The sequence below is a fragment of the Sus scrofa genome, chromosome 2 (genome assembly GCF_054392235.1).
Source record: "Sus scrofa isolate SSC_HxYL_T2T_F1_AM1 chromosome 2, Sscrofa_HxYL_maternal_Yorkshire_Landrace_v2.0, whole genome shotgun sequence".
Lineage (NCBI taxonomy): Eukaryota > Metazoa > Chordata > Mammalia > Artiodactyla > Suidae > Sus > Sus scrofa.
In genome coordinates this window covers 47,778,919-47,794,686 of record NC_139384.1, presented here as the reverse complement: position 1 = coordinate 47,794,686, position 15,768 = coordinate 47,778,919, and the positions used below count along the sequence as shown (strand labels likewise).

Sequence of the window (15,768 nt, the reverse complement as noted above, 5' to 3'; positions counted from 1 at the left end):
TTCCTGCCCAGCTTTTCAACAAATTGAGAAATAAAAGATTAAGACAGATGAGCTCAGACAGACGGGCCTTGGCTGGTGGCTTAGTAGTTTAAGGACTTGGTGTTGTCACTTCTGTGTCTTGGGTGACTGCTGTGGTACAGGTTCAATCCCTGGCCCAGGAACTTCTGCATGCCATGGGCATAGCCAAAAAAACAAAAACAAAAACAAAAAACAACAACAAAAAAAACAAAACCAGAAACGAAAACCACCAAGAAAGCAAGATTAAGACAGAGTCAAAAACAATAATAAGAGCTCAAACTTCTGGAGCACTTATTTTGTAACAGGCTCTGTTTTTTTAATTTTTTTTGCTTTTTAGGGCCGCACCCATAGCTTATGTAAGTTCCCAGGTTAGGGGTCCAATCAGAGCTGGCCTATACCACAACCGTAGCAATGTGGGATCTGATCCACGACTGTGACCTACACCACAACTCACGGCAACACCAGATTCCTTACCCACTGAGCAAGGCCAGGGATTGAACCTGAATCCTCATGAACACTAGTCAGGTTTGTTTCTGCTGAGCCACAGTGGGAACTCTTAACAGGCTCTGTTCTAAGTGCTTGATATATATGAACTCAATATTTGCAACAATTCTGTGAGTAGATACTTTTAGTCCCACTTTTGTAGGTGGAGAAATGGAAGCATAGGGAAATTAAGTAACTTGCCCAAAGTCACATAGCTATTATTAAGTGGAAAATACTGAGGTATTAACCAGTTTGGATCCAGAGTCTATGCACCTAACCACCACACATATTGAGCACATTTATAATGGATAAAACCTGATGTTGGAGAATGTGATTTGTACCTACAGACAAGACGGATTCCTAGTAATGAACCCCTAGTCAAGCACAGTGCTGAATTTCTACAGTCTTCCTTTTATGGGGCCTGTTTCTGGAAGACTTGGGGCATGGAAGAGCAGAGAAATTATCTTCTTCATAGGCAGTCTGGCTGCAAGGAGAGGGAGAGAAGAAAGAGGGAGAGAGAGTGAAAGGATGAAAATGCAACCTGACTCTCCCAGAACCCAGGAAGTTAATAAGAAGCTCTAAATGCCCTCGAATTCCAGACCCTGTTCCCTATAGGTAAAAGATCATACTTTTTGCTGTTTTAGGGCTTGCTTTCTGCTCTGTACAAAACTTTGTGGAAGGGGAAAAACAGGCCCCTGAGTATGTGCCTCTATGCTTGAAACTTCTTGAAACTGCTCCTAACTGCTTGTTTGGCTTCTGTAAACCTGCTTGCATAAGATAAAAAGAGGAGAAGTCAATTGCCTAACGGACCCCAGTAAGATCGGGCGTGCCACAAAATGTTGAAAATCCTGATAAATATATCTTGGTGACAATATGTCTCCCCCACCCAGAGACAGGCACAAACATGTAACTCCAGAACAACTTAAAATTAATTGGTCCACAAAGCGCGGGCTCTCGAAGTTTTGAATTGACTGGTTTGCGATATTTTAAAAATGATTAGTTTGTAAAAGCGCGGGCTTTGTTGTGAACCCCATAAAAGCTGTCCCGACTCCACACTCGGGGCCGCAGTCCTCTACCCCTGCGTGGCGTACGACTGTGGGCCCCAGCGCGCTCGGAATAAAAATCCTCTTGCTGTTTGCATCAAGACCGCTTCTCGTGAGTGATTTGGGGTGTCGCCTCTTCCGAGTCAGGACGAGAGGGATTTTAACTCGACTGGCCTTTCAAGAGACAGATAGACAAATAGACAGAGGAGATAAACGGGGAGCTTACCTAAGCATGCCCACCTTTTTTTCTCATAGTTATCAATCAGATTAAGTAAATTCTTCTCTCCTAAGGGGGAAAGATTTGAGGGATGGAGGAATTTAGGGGTATTACACCAGTGGAGCCCCTTCTACATAGAAGGAAACATCAGATATTGGAAAGAGGTATTTTCCCCTCAGTGTAAAGTCCTATTTCTTTTTTAGTTCTCAATATCAATGCCACATTGTGTTAGAATTATTTGCTTGTCTGTCTCTATCTCCTTCTTCCTGCCTCACTTAACGTTGCTTCTTAATAGTAGAAATCTTTTTCTTCTAATCTCTGGATCTCCAGTGACTGACAGATGGTACCCACTTGGTCACTGCTTGTTAAATGAAAAAATGAACAAATAAATATTTTTTTCTAATTCCCAAAAAGTACAGGAGTGAGAACTTAACAGCATACTATGATTTGTTTTTAGCTTGGAAATAGATTAGCTGCTTTAGAACTTCAGCTTCTTGGTTTGTGGTCATCCTCAATCTTTTAATTCCTGGCTTTTATTTTTAATATAAAGCCATGACAGGTGAGCCAGACAAGCTGAAAGCAAGCTTCCTACTCATTGCTGCTCCTATCCATGGCTTTTCTGTGATTGGAATCAGACAGTGGTAAGGAACAAGAGCCTCGCAGTTTAACACATATCTAGGTTATCCCTGGTCTACCAAAAAGAAGACTTGGGCTTTGGTGTCATTCAGCTTCGATTTGAAAACCCACTTTGCAACTTACTAGCTGTGTGACCTTGGGCAGGTTATGCTTGTAGTGGCTATGTTCTCGTAGTTTTTAGGCATCTTCCTTCTGTGAGGATGTCATTTGCTTTTCAGAAAGACTCCCATTTGACTGCTTTTATGGAATTACTCATGCCCTTGCTCATAGCCTCCTTTTCCATTTTTGAAGTCAGCCTGCTTTATCGTCCAGACATCAGATTCTGCCATCTGACAGCACGTGACTATCAAGAAATGTGATTTTTCCCTCTTACTTCTTTATCCTGTTTTTCTAGTTTGTGATTGTATCTCAATTAACTATTTCCTTAGTTACTGATTGACTTAATGGCATCCAACTTCATTGACATAATTGTGAACTTTGGCTACCACTAACATCTACTTGAATCACAGTAGCTTGTCAAATTGCCCTGATATTTTTATTGTGTCTTCCAGAACTGCTGAAGCTTACTACCAATGGTCACTTCAAAACGGTTCAGTTATTTTAGCCTCTCAGTAGAGTTATCCAAATGTAACACATGTTTCCTTGACCAATCAAGCCTGTGTATTTTGTACCTGGGAACACATATTTCTGGGAATGATATATAAAACTACCCAAAACCTAAGCATCTAAAGAAATGGTCATTTATAAATGAGAGCATAGAAATGAATAATTGGGAAAGACTTCAGCAAGACCCAGTTTTTCAAAACTGGACTCTCACTGTATTATGGGAGAACTTCTTGTCAGCTTGCTTCCATTTATTAATCCTTTCACGATCCTCCAAATGCAATGAGCCAAGTTCATCCTTGTTTTCACAGACTGTTGATTCACAAATTCAGAAGCTACTCCCCAAAGGCTGCTACATAATAGGTACCAGTGACACTTGCCCACCTGTACTTAGGTTTGTAAAGTGTTTCACACTCACTCTTTCACTGGATTTGAGTTCTAGAACAGAAGATCTTACATGCAGCCAGCTTTAAACTACTAGAACAGTGATTCTCTATTTCATAGTTTTGACATCCTGGGTGTGTTTCTGCCTCCAAGACCAATGTTCATTCATTCATTCATTCAACTAACATTGAATCTTCTGTTTTAAGCACTGTGCAAGAAATTCTGGGGGGGAAAATGAACATGACAGTCCTTGCATCTAAGTCAGAGAGAAAGATTTAAAATTAACCAACAAAATACAATGTGAAGATACTGTAACATAGATTTATATACAGAGCTAAAACAATACAGCAGGAAAGGCTAATTCAGACTCAAGCCTTAGGGTGACTTAAGCTTCAGAGGAGAGAAAGTTAATTAAAAACAAAACAAAATGAGAGTTCCGGCCGTGGCTCAGCGCAAACAAATCTGACTAGTATCCATAAGGCTATAGGTTCAATCCCTGGCCTCGCTCAGTGGGTTAAGGATCCTGAGTTGTCATGCATTGTGGTGTAGGTTGCAGACGCAGCTGGGATCTGATATTGCTGTGGCTGTGGCATAGGCAGCTCCGATTCGACCCCTAGCCTAGGAACTTCCATATGCTATGGCCCTAAAAGACAAACAACAACAACAACAAAAAACCCTGAATTTAAGTAAGATCAATTTAAATTCATTTAAGGAGTTCCCATTGTGGCTCAGTGGTTAACAAATCTGACTAGGAGCCATGAGGTTGTGGGTTCGATCCCTGGCCTCGCTCAGTGGGTTAAGGATCCAGTGTTGCTGTGAGCTGTGGTGTAGGTTGAAGATGCGGCTCGGATCTGGTGTTGCTGTGGCTGTTGCATAGGCCAGCAGCTGTAGCTCTGATTTGACTCCTAGCCTGGGAACCTCCATATGCTGCGGGTGTATCCCTAAAAAAGACAAAAAAAAAAATTCATTTAAGTGTTTTTTTTTTTAAATTCCACATAGTAGAGTAATAATTTTTTCTTGGAGGTGTGGAGGATGGTATGACAGGAGAGATAGTTGTGAAATCTAACAAAGATAGAGTGTCACAACTCCAAAGAGGTTCAAAATCATTGTCCTAGTACCCTAGAAGTTTAAACATTTGCTTTCTCAGCCTTTGTTACATACAATTTCTAGGCAATGAGGAGTACTGGGAGAAATTTGTGCCCAATAAGCAGAACTAAAGAGTTTTAATAACAATCACTTATCTTTATCTTAATAATTATGATAGGGTAACTACATGGCTTTAGAATCTGGCTGCATATTTCCCATTTCATAAATAGGGGCATCTTAAGTTTTATACTTGAAGGATATTGGGAAAACATCCTTGATACTCATGTGCCTAATAGTAAAGTCAACAGTGATTTCCTCTCTGTTTGGTTACCAACATTCTTGATTGTGTGCGCGTGTGTGTGTGTGTGTATGTGTGTGTGAGAAATGGTTTTTTTAGTTTGAGAACATACCCGAACCTCTACTTGAGTTCTTTTTTAAATGCAACTATAAAAGAAAAAAGAACAAACAGGATTTCCTCTACAGCTAATATTGACTTAACTTTATAGGGTCCCAAGCCTGAACACCTCTGTTTATTCATGAAACAGATCCAGGCTATTGGTCCATTCAGATTTACTTCCAACCTTCCCAGTTCAGACTGTACAGCCAGTTTAACTCTTGGCTTCTCAGGTGACACAATTTTCAAGGATTATAGAAAAGACACAGCAGTGTTGAGAGGTTGTGAAAGAAACCCATGCCCTGGCCCACTGCCCAGTAGTCAAGAGTCCCTCAGCAAAAGAGAGTTTCCACTGATTACTCTTGGGAGTTACCCCCAGTTGAGCCTTTGTCTCAAACCATCTGGATGTTAAAAGTGCTAATAAGCAACTGACTCCCTGGCAGCATAAATTCAGTCTGGTGATACTGCTCTGGAAAACTCTAACGACAGAGATACTAGCAATGAAACAACAAAGCAACTTCCTAGGTTTTGAAGTTATCTGAGCTTCACTGTGAGACGGCAGATTGACAAATGAGGGGGTACTGGAGATGTCATAGTATACCGCTCAACTTTTTTGTAGATGAAAGCGGTCCTGTTTAGAATTTGTCCAACACCGTTTTCCTAGCTCTCTTAAAAGTAGCAAGTGTGGATCCCTTCTTAGAGGCCCTGGAATTATTTCACAGCTCTCACTGTGATAATTGTTGGCCAAGTTTAATGAGACCTGGCAGTTCTCTGAGAGTCATCAACATCATTTAAAGTTTGACTGCTAAGCTAATGCCTGAGGATAATAGCTTTGAGTCCTCTCAATCACAGTATTATGCATGAAAAATGATATTTGCCCTAATGATGACAAATGATGTGTGTGCGTCTGTGTGTCTGTCTGTGTGTGTTCTGGTATAATACTTTTTCATTTTCCTGTTCTGGCTTTTACATTGACCTATTTCAGACAGAGATGAAAAATGTGAATATATGCGTTTTACATAAACAGACATTTAGGTAATGGAAAAGGTCATCTTGTGAGATGTCTAGTGAGCACAAGCGCATTTATTCATTTTGTTTCAAGATCATGTTTCACTTTATTATTAGTGAGAAGCATTTGTCAAGAATTTCAGCTTCAATATTTCATGAAATTATCTCAAATAGAGCAGCACTGGTAATGAATTGGCACATAGCAACTACCTTTTTTCCATTGGGTTAAATGTCTATATCTATAATAGCTTTATAATCATTTTTCTTTTGCATCTTCCTTGGAAACCTCACACCTCAGGAAAAATATTCCAGACACTCTCACTTTAAAGGGCAACTCACATCTTTCACATTTCATTTAGAACTCCATTCAAGGAGTTAACCTGGAGTTCCTGTTGTGGCACAGCAGAAGCAAATCCGACTAGGAACCATGAGGTTGCAGGTTCAATCCCTGGCCTTGTTCAGTGGGTTAAGGATCTGGTGTTGCCATGAGCTGTGGTGTAGGTTGCAGACGTGGCTCAGATCTGGTGTTGCTGTGGGTGTGGTGTAGGTCAGCAGCTACAGCTCTGATTCAACCCCTAGCCTGGGAACCTCCATAGGCTGCAGGTACGGCCCTAAAAAGCAAAAAAAAAAAAAAAAAAAAAAAAAGAGTTAACCTAATGTCACAGTTCTCTATCCTATATGATATTTCTCTATGACTTGGAAATACTAAATGCTTTTTAGGTGCCAGCCATGCTGTAAGACTCTACATTTAATAACTCATTTAGTCCTTATAATAGCTTTATAAATTAGGGTTAGTTCAACTAAAATAGCCTATGTATGTGTTTTCTTGAATTTCATTTCCAAATTATTAATTCATTTATAAAATACTTATAGAATGTATGGAAAGTGCTAAGTACTCTTCTAGGTATTCTAAATACAAAAAAAAAAAATCTAAAACTGGGTATGCACCCTATTTTTTAGGAGTTCAGGGTCAAGCAATTAGTAGTTCAGTTGCAGCTGATTTGCTGGACATTGTATAACTGATCAAACACATTAATAAGACTTCAGGCACATGATATGTGGCAATTTATATGGAGAATTCACTCTTTTCTATTCCAATTAGAAGAGAGGGTCAGAAATTGTTCACATTCCTCTGGGATCGACAACAATATTCACTTAAGCTTTTGCCTCAGGGCTGTATTAACTCTCCTGCCCCTATTCTAATATACTCTGAAGAGATCTGGACTGCCTGGAAATCCCACAGAACATCTCCCTGATGCATTATATTGATGGCATCATGCTGATTATTCAGGACAAGTAAGAAGCTAGTGTGCTGAAGGTATTGGTAAGACACAGTGTTCCAGAGGGATGGAGATAAAAATTCTATGAAGATTCAGGATTATGACCCTTTAGCCAAGTTTTTAGGGGTCCAATGGTCAGAGCATGACCAAGTATCCCCTCCAAATAAAAGAAAATTGCTGTATCTTGCATTTGTTACCATAAAGAGGGATACACAGTGCCTGGCAGGCCTCTTCAGGTTCTGGAGACAACACATTCCAAATCTACAAATACTGGGAGTTCCCTTCATGGCTCAGCACGACTAAGGAACCTGACTAGTACCCATGAGGACGCGGGGTTGATCCCTCGCCTTTCTTAGTGGGTTAAGGATCTGGTGTTGCTGTTAGCTGTGGTGTAGGTTGTAGACTTGGCTTGGATCCCACGTTGCTGTGGCTATGGCTCCAATTCAGCCACTAGCCTGGGAACATCTGTGTGCCTCTGATGTGGCCCTTAAAAAAAAAGCCATATCTACAAATATTGCTGCATATACTGAGTGACAGAAAGCAGCCAGCTTTGAGTAGGAGAGGTCCATGTTACAGTGCAAATAGCCCCACCACTTGGACCCTACAATTCAGCAGATCTTATGGTGTTGGTGGGAAGAAAAGATGCAATGTCTTATGGCAAGTCCCATTGGTAGAATAATAATACAAGCCTCTGGGATTCTGGATCAATGCTATGGCATTTGTAGCACAGAACTAACTATATGCCTTTGAGAAATAGATTTTGGTATGATATTGAGACTGGTAGAAGTGGAATGATACATGGGGCACCAGGTGACTATGGGTACAGAGCTGCCATTATGAGCTGGGTTCTGTTGGATATATCAACTCATAAAGTCAGATTGGGCCAGCAGCAGTCCACTGTAATATGGAAATGATACATCTGGAATGAAGCTCCAGTAGGACAGAGCACACAGTAAACAGTAAACTGCATGAGCAGATGGCCTAGACCAGCATGTCACTCACAACAGTTGCAACAGCACCTTTCCTCAGCTTGCTCCTAATGCCATATGGGGTGCGGGGGTTAGGGGGGAACTCCATGATCAACTAAAGGAGAAGAAAAAAAACAGCTTGATTTATAGATACATCAGTTCTGTATGTGGGTACAGGTTGAAAATGGACCATGGCTGCATTATAGCCAGATTCAAGGATAATCTTAAAAGACAGTTGGGAGGGAACATCTTCCCAACAGGTAAAGCTGTGAACAGTACACTTAGTCATCTACTTTTTTTGTGTGTGTGTGAAATGAGAAGTGGCCTAATGTGTAATGAAATGGGAAGTGGCCTGGAAAGAAAAGAAATAAAAAATTGGAGACAAGAAGATAGAGGCATGTTATGAACATGAAGAGTTTTATATCACACATTACAGCTCAACAGAAAGCATCTACCATAGAAGGAGAACTGAATAACCAAGGATATATAATAACTAGACAATTGGACATAAGCTAGTCTTTGTCATTGGCCACCCTGGAACTACCATAATGGGCACATGAACAAAGTTTACTTGTGGTGGCAGAAGAGACAGGCTATGCATGGGTCCAATAACATGGACTTTCTATTACATGGTCTAGTTTTCTACTGATTCTGAATGTCTAACTTGTCAGTAACAGAAACCAGTATAGATATATCATTATTTCTTAATAAGACCAACTTATCACTTAGTAAGTCAACTACAAAAGCTAGTGGCTTGTCCTCACAGAGATAGATATCTATTCTGGGTACAGTCTGGTCTTTCCTGATTGCCGTGTCTCAACCAGCACTACAATCTGCAGGCTTAAGAAATGCCTGATCCACAGGTATGAATCCCACACAATAAACATCTGAACAAATGACCCACTTCACTGTGAAGGGCGTACAGAATTGGACTCATGACTAGCCATATCAAATACTGCACCATTTAGAGGCATCCTACTTCACAGAACACTGGAATAGCCTTCTGAAGGCACAGCTATGAAGCAATATTCTGAAAGAATGCAGTGCCACCCTTTTAGAGAAAAGCCCAGGTCTTCCCTCTTCCTTCAGCTGGTCATACAGGAACTCTCTTCCTGTGTAACCCCTATAGCCATAGGTATGAGCTGAGGGAGGGGTGCCGTTGCAATCGTAGTGGATGGCATGGGGATCTGGACTAAATCAGAGACCTTTATATGGTGCCATGTCCACAATAGAAAAACACAGTGAACACCAAGGCATAGACTCAGGAAGAGTTGTATTTACTTTACTTCTGATAACCCACTGGGAATTTTGTCCTTCCTGTACTTGCAATTCTGAGCCCTACAGGGTCAGAGGCTCTGGGCCCCAGAAGGAGTGCACTCTTACGGAAAGTATCTCAGTGAACTGTGTAAGTCATGGATCCTGCCAGGGAACTTTGGACTCCTTGCGTCCAGGGACCAGCACATAAAAAGAAGAGTAGCGTCTTGGCAGGGGTAATCAACCCTGCCATCAGGAGAAGGTAGTGCTGCTCTTACACAGCAGGGGTAGGAATATGTATAGAACTCAGGTGATCTACCTTGGAAGCCTCCTGGTACCCCTTTAGTCCACTGTAACTATGGATGGACCTGGGTAGCAACCCTGACTTGAAAAGGCCATGACTGCCAAGGACTAATATCCATGAGGAATGAAGGTCTGGGTCACAGCCTGGGATAAGCTACCGAGACTTGCAAGGTGGTCACTGTGAGCGATGGGAATTTAAAATGGACAAAAGAGGCGGGAGAGGACGAGTAGCAGATTACAGCCCCAAGACTAATTGCAGCAATGAGGACTCTGGCTTATCTCACTAACCTCTTTCTTCCAAGTTTTCTCCCAGAAGGAAAGGCCCACGGGAACCAAAGATCTGTTTCCTAGATCTGCATAGAGAAGCAGATTTGTCCAGAGCATGGGGTGGAATGTGGAAACCACAAGAGTGTGACACTCAAATCTGCTGAGGGGGGCATAATTGACTGTTGGACCCAAACCTTTCCCACTGGATGCACTCCTGTTTTTGCACCAGGCCAAACTTCCCTTGGACTCCTTCTAGCCAGTGGCAGCATAGCAGGGGTACTAAGCTAAGCCCATTTCTGTGATACAGGGACTCTTTTTAACAAGTAGCTTTGGCTTGATGACTTCCCATTGCCCTGGCTGGAACTGTGCTATAGTATAAGCCCTGTTCTACCTAAATCTTTCCTCTACTTCTCTTTCATTGGTGTCAGACTTGCATCACAGACTGAAGGGTCTCCCAACTGCCCTTGCTTTCTTTCCTTTCTTTCCCCCAATAAATCTTTTGCACATCTAATTCTGTCTTGGCATCCACCTCTCAGAGGATGCTAACATAATGCCACTGAGGAAATGAGACTTTAGTTAAACAAGAAAATGGTAGCACAGTTGGAGAACCTGTCTTCTTGTACTGGATATCTAGAAACTGTTCAGACAATGTTTACACTGTTGTCTGAAAACACCAATCCACAATTTATTATTTTTGCTACCCTAAAAAAGGAGGAAGTGCCAGTAAAAGAAAACGAAAGTAGAGGAATCACTTCCTCTATCTTTAACTGCTCTTTCACTTTTTTTTTCCCCCTATTTACAGTTTCTACTGTTACTTAAGCAGGAATCCATTGTGCTGTCTGGTATTGTGCAAATTTATATCACTTGGTATCTGAGCAAACATATTCCTATTACTAGAAAGCCACCAAAAAGTGTGTGCCATAAAGGGCTAAAAGCATAATCCTAATTCATAAAAATGGGAGAATTTTGTTACTGCCCAGTAAGTTATTTGAGAAAGAGAAACAGAGTTAGGACTCTTGTACAGAATCCTCTCATCTTTGCTATTAATGTTTAAATACATCACTCTATCTTTTTCTTATTTGGCTGCTCCATGGCCTATGGAGTTCTCAGGCCAGGGATTGAATCCAGTCCAGAGTTGTGAACTGAGTCACAGCTGCAGCAACACCGGATCCTTAACCCACTGCACCAGGCCAAGGATCCAATCTGTGCCCCTGCTGCTGCAGAGTTGAGCTACAGCAGGAACTCCTGTATGTATATTTCAGGAACTCTTGAATTCCTGAAATTGTATCTTACTTAACTAGAAAATAGGGGTAAGGGTATTTGCTCTCTAAGCTAAAGGAAGACATTTGCCCAGATGGATCTTTTGATCTTTTATATAATAACCGTACTTGATGATGAAGATGATGGTGTGTGTGTGTGTGTGTGTGTGTGTGTGATATAGGAAAAATAAGCTTAAGATTTGGGGTTGGAAGATGTGAACACAGCCCTACCACTTGTAAGAAACCTGAGTAAGTCCTATTGTCTTTTTGAGTCTTGCTTACCTTAGAGGTTGTTACAAAGTTTAAGTGCAACAGAGCGTGTGAAAAGGGTTTGTAAATTATAAAATGCCATGTGGATCTGAGCTTTTATGATGGTGATGATAATTAGGGAGCTTCTTTGACATGGCTTCTGATATATGGCAGATGTATATAGCATAAAGGAAGCAGGAAGTTGACTTAGCTCCTTGTACGAGTCCACTAGGGCTGCCATAACAAAATAACCATAGTCTAGGTGGCTTAGACAACAGAAATTCATTCTCTCAGAGTTCTTGAGACTAGAAGTCCGAAACAAGGTGCAGGCAGAGTTGGCTTCTCCTGAGGCTTCCCTTCTTGGTTTGCAGGCAGCTGTCTTCTTGCCATGTTCCCACAAGTCCTTTTCTCTGTGCAGACACACCCCAGCTATTTCTTCCTCTTCTTATGAGGACACCAGTCTTACTAGATTAGGTCCCCACCCCTATGATCTTTTGTACTGGTGACTACCTCTTTATAGGTCAAATGTCTCCAAGTACAGTCATATTGAGAGTTAGGGCTTCATCATATGATTGCACGGCGGGATATAATTAAGTTCATAAGCATTAAGTATATCAAAAGCCATTCTAAGTCCTACTCAATACTGCCCTTGTCTATGTCAGAATAATGCAGTTCTTGGACCTCCTACATCAGGATCAGTTGAGGTGCTGGGGAGATCCTACAGTCCCATCTTAGGTTTACTAGCTCAGAATCTTGGGGTTGGGGTTGGTGTTTTTACCATCTGAATAAAAGTTATCTAGATGATTTTCATGTACTAAAGTTTGATAATTAATGGGGGATGGACAAATTTCGAATTTGGGATTAACAATACACACTACTAAATATGAAACAGGTAAACAAAAAGAACCTACTGTATAGGGAACTATATTCTAGATCTTGTAAAAATCTATAAGGGAAAAAATCTGAAAAAGAATCACTTTGTTGAACACCTGAAACTAATGCATTGTAAACCAATTGTACTTACATTTTTTAAAAAAAAATTTAGTAATTGCTGATACAATGAAAGCACTTAGAAACTTTGGAGTCACACTGCCTATGTTCAGATGATGGCTCCAACAAGTACTAGCTGAGTAATCTTTGCCCAAACACTTAATATCCCTTGCCTCGATTTCCCCATATGTAAAGTGGGTACTGTTATTTTTACTACCTTCAGATTGTTGTGAGGATTTGAGATAGAGAGGATTAGAGAACCTAATGTGCTATATGTGTTTCACAATTTAAAAAATTGTATCATTTTTCATTTTATGTTCTGATAAAATAGTGATTCCATGAACCCTTTCTTCATTTTTATGCTCCTTTTTTCTTCCTTGCACTGCACTCCTCTCTCACCTCTAAATCCTACCCATATATATATTTTTTTCTTTTTAGGGCCGCACCCATAGCATATGGAGGTTCCTAGGCTAGGGGTTGAACTGGAGCTGCCCTTGCCAGCCTACACCACAGCCACAGAAACTTGGGATCTGAGCCGCGTCTGTGACCTACACCCATTGCTCATGGCAATGCTGGATCCTTAACCCACTAAGCGGGGTCAGGGATCGAACCCTCATCCTCATAGATACTAGTCGGGTTCGTTACCGCTGAGCTGCAACGGGAACTCCCCCGCCCATATTTTAAGATGGACTTTAAATCACACCTGTTTCATGTCACCTTTCCTAAATCCCCTTTGCTATATGGCTATCTCTTAGAGTTTTCCCTTTTTCATTGCAGTTTTTTGCATATGCCTTATCCCCTACTGGCCATTGACAGATGAGCCCACCCTCAAACATACATACACATATAACACACATTCCTTCAGAGTACCTAGAATGGGGCTTAAATTAGTAAATATTTGCTGAATGGAGTCTAAGAGGATTTTTTTTTTCCAAGCTGTAATTTGGCTTAATTCACTGTCTTATGCCCATGATAGACTGTAAGAAGTAGCTCATGATTTAGGGGCTAGCAGTGTACAGGAAAACTGGAAACAGAATTTTGACAAATGTAAATGTTTGCAGGGAGATGAAGCTAATATTTTCTCAATCCGCATGTCCCAGTAATCAAAAAGAAGTGGACCCTTTAGTTCTTATTATGAATATGTGGCCAGAGAAACTGCTTGCAAAGAACTCTGTGGAAGAGTAAAGAGCTTGAGAATGAGGTTGATGAAGGATGAAGGAATTTTGATTGTTAGAGAAACTTGGAGCCTACAGTTTATTTTGAAACTATTTTTAGTAAAGATTTAGTCAGGTTCATTCCTATGAAAGTTTGGATATGTCTGGTCTATTTTATAGCACAATAAAACCTCATGGTTTCCTGGTTGGCTGGTATTTGTTTAAAGAGAGTGGGTTGCTGGTCCAGACAGCATTTGAGAGGTTATAAGGAGAGGAAATCTGATGTAAACCTTTTCACCTGCAAAAAGGAGGGGTCACTAAGGAAAAAAAAGTGCCATACCCATGAGGTTTGCTGGTTAAAAAACCATAGTTTTGATTTGTTTAAAGTCTTGTCCATATTTGAGTGGATGTTAATCATCCCTTCAAACAAGATTACACATCCCCAAAAGACAGTATTAAAATCTTAAATTTATATAAGGGTTCTTGTTATTTTTCACAGTTTGCACTTACATTTAATATACTTACCAAAGCACTAAACCATGCTACAGAGTTGTCACTGGGAACAGGCCAAGCATAATTCTACTGAAGACTGGAATTAGGTTAACTGGATCACTGCAGTGAATTTAGTTATTTAGCAGGAAAAGGACATTAAACACACTTGTTTTTGTCTGAATTATCTGACTAGATTTTTTTTTAATTTGCTCTAAATATGCAAATTTACATTTGCTTCTCATTGGATCTCGTGACTTGTTTACTATTTCCAGAGCTGGTGAAAGTATTGTAATTTTAAAGAAAGAATATTAAATGAGACCATTTAAATGATCTTATCATCCAAGTCTTTTCAAAAAAGGATTTCTCACTGACTTCAAAGGGATACAAGGGCAAATAAAGAAAGAAAGAAAGAAAGAAAGAAAGAAAGAAAGAAAGAAAGAAAGAATCAGACTAAGATTGCAGTACTCACTGAAGCTAGATAACTGCTTGTTTTAAAAAAAGAAAGCTCTCAGAGCTATGTTAGGTGTTGGTCTCTGTATGATACTAAATCTGTAATCTCGCTGTCTTATTTTTTATTCCTAATTTGTAGGACACCACAATGAATACAAAATAAGTACTGGTTTAAAATACCCATTAATAAAAATGTAGGAAAGCCTGCAGGTACACATTGAGGGGAATCTGTTAATTTCTCTCTCTCTCTTTCTTTTTTTTTGGCCATGCCTGTGGCACATGGAAGTTCCTGGGCCAGGGTTCGAACCCAAACTACAGCAGTGACCCAAGCCACTTCAGTGACAACGCTGGATCCTTAACCCTTTGTGCCACAAAGGAACTCCAGAAATTTTTTATACAGGGAAAAGATATGTGTCTGTGGTCTTTATATTGTATCAGTAAGTTATTTGAATTGTATTTTTAGCTAAAACTAATGAAGGTAATGACGAAACTGTATAAACTTCTTGGCTAAACTTTCTAGAATGAAACCTTTCCTTTTTTTTATTTTTAACATTTTTTTTTTTTTTGCTTTTTAGGGCTGAACCTGAGGCATATGGAGGTTCCCAGGCTAGGGGTCTAATCAGAGTTGCAGCCAGCCTGCACCACAGCCACAGCAATGCAGGATCTGAGCCATGTCTGCGAACTTTTCTGCGACCTACACCACAGCTCATGTTATCACCAGAACCTTAACCCACTGAGCAAGGCCAGGGATCAAACCCACATCCACATGGATCCTAGTTGGGTTCGTTAATCACTGAACCATGAAGGGAACTCTGAAACTTTTCTTAATGTCAACATAAATATTAGTTTATTCCTAAATCCACTGTTCTACATAAGGCTGACAATGACCTCCTGTGGACACTCTCTTGTCTTCATCCTTTTTCTTTTTTTTTTATCTTTTGTCTTTTGTCTTCTTAGGGCTGGACCCCGAGGCATATGGAGATTCCCAGGCTAGATGTCAAATCGGAGCTGTAGCTGCCAGCCTACCACAGCCACAGCAATGCCAGATCCGAGCCTTGTCTGTGACCTACACCACAGCTCACAGGAACACCAGATCCTTAACCCACTGAACAAGGCCAGGGATCAAACCTACATCCTCATGGATGCTAGTTAGATTTGTTTCTGCTGAGCCATGACGGAAACTCCTGTCTTCATCTTTTTAGAATGTGGCATTTTATGGTTTTTGTCCCC

General features: G+C 40.6%; 2 protein-coding genes across 19 annotated transcripts in view; both read left to right on the top strand.

Annotated features, from left to right (window-relative positions):
- The window catches only part of INSC (INSC spindle orientation adaptor protein), an 864,422-nt gene that overhangs the window by 67,492 nt on the left and 781,162 nt on the right, over positions 1-15,768 (top strand). The gene's annotated exons all lie outside the window — the stretch shown is intronic.
- PDE3B (phosphodiesterase 3B) overlaps positions 1-15,768 on the top strand; it is a 324,331-nt gene that overhangs the window by 100,483 nt on the left and 208,080 nt on the right. The gene's annotated exons all lie outside the window — the stretch shown is intronic.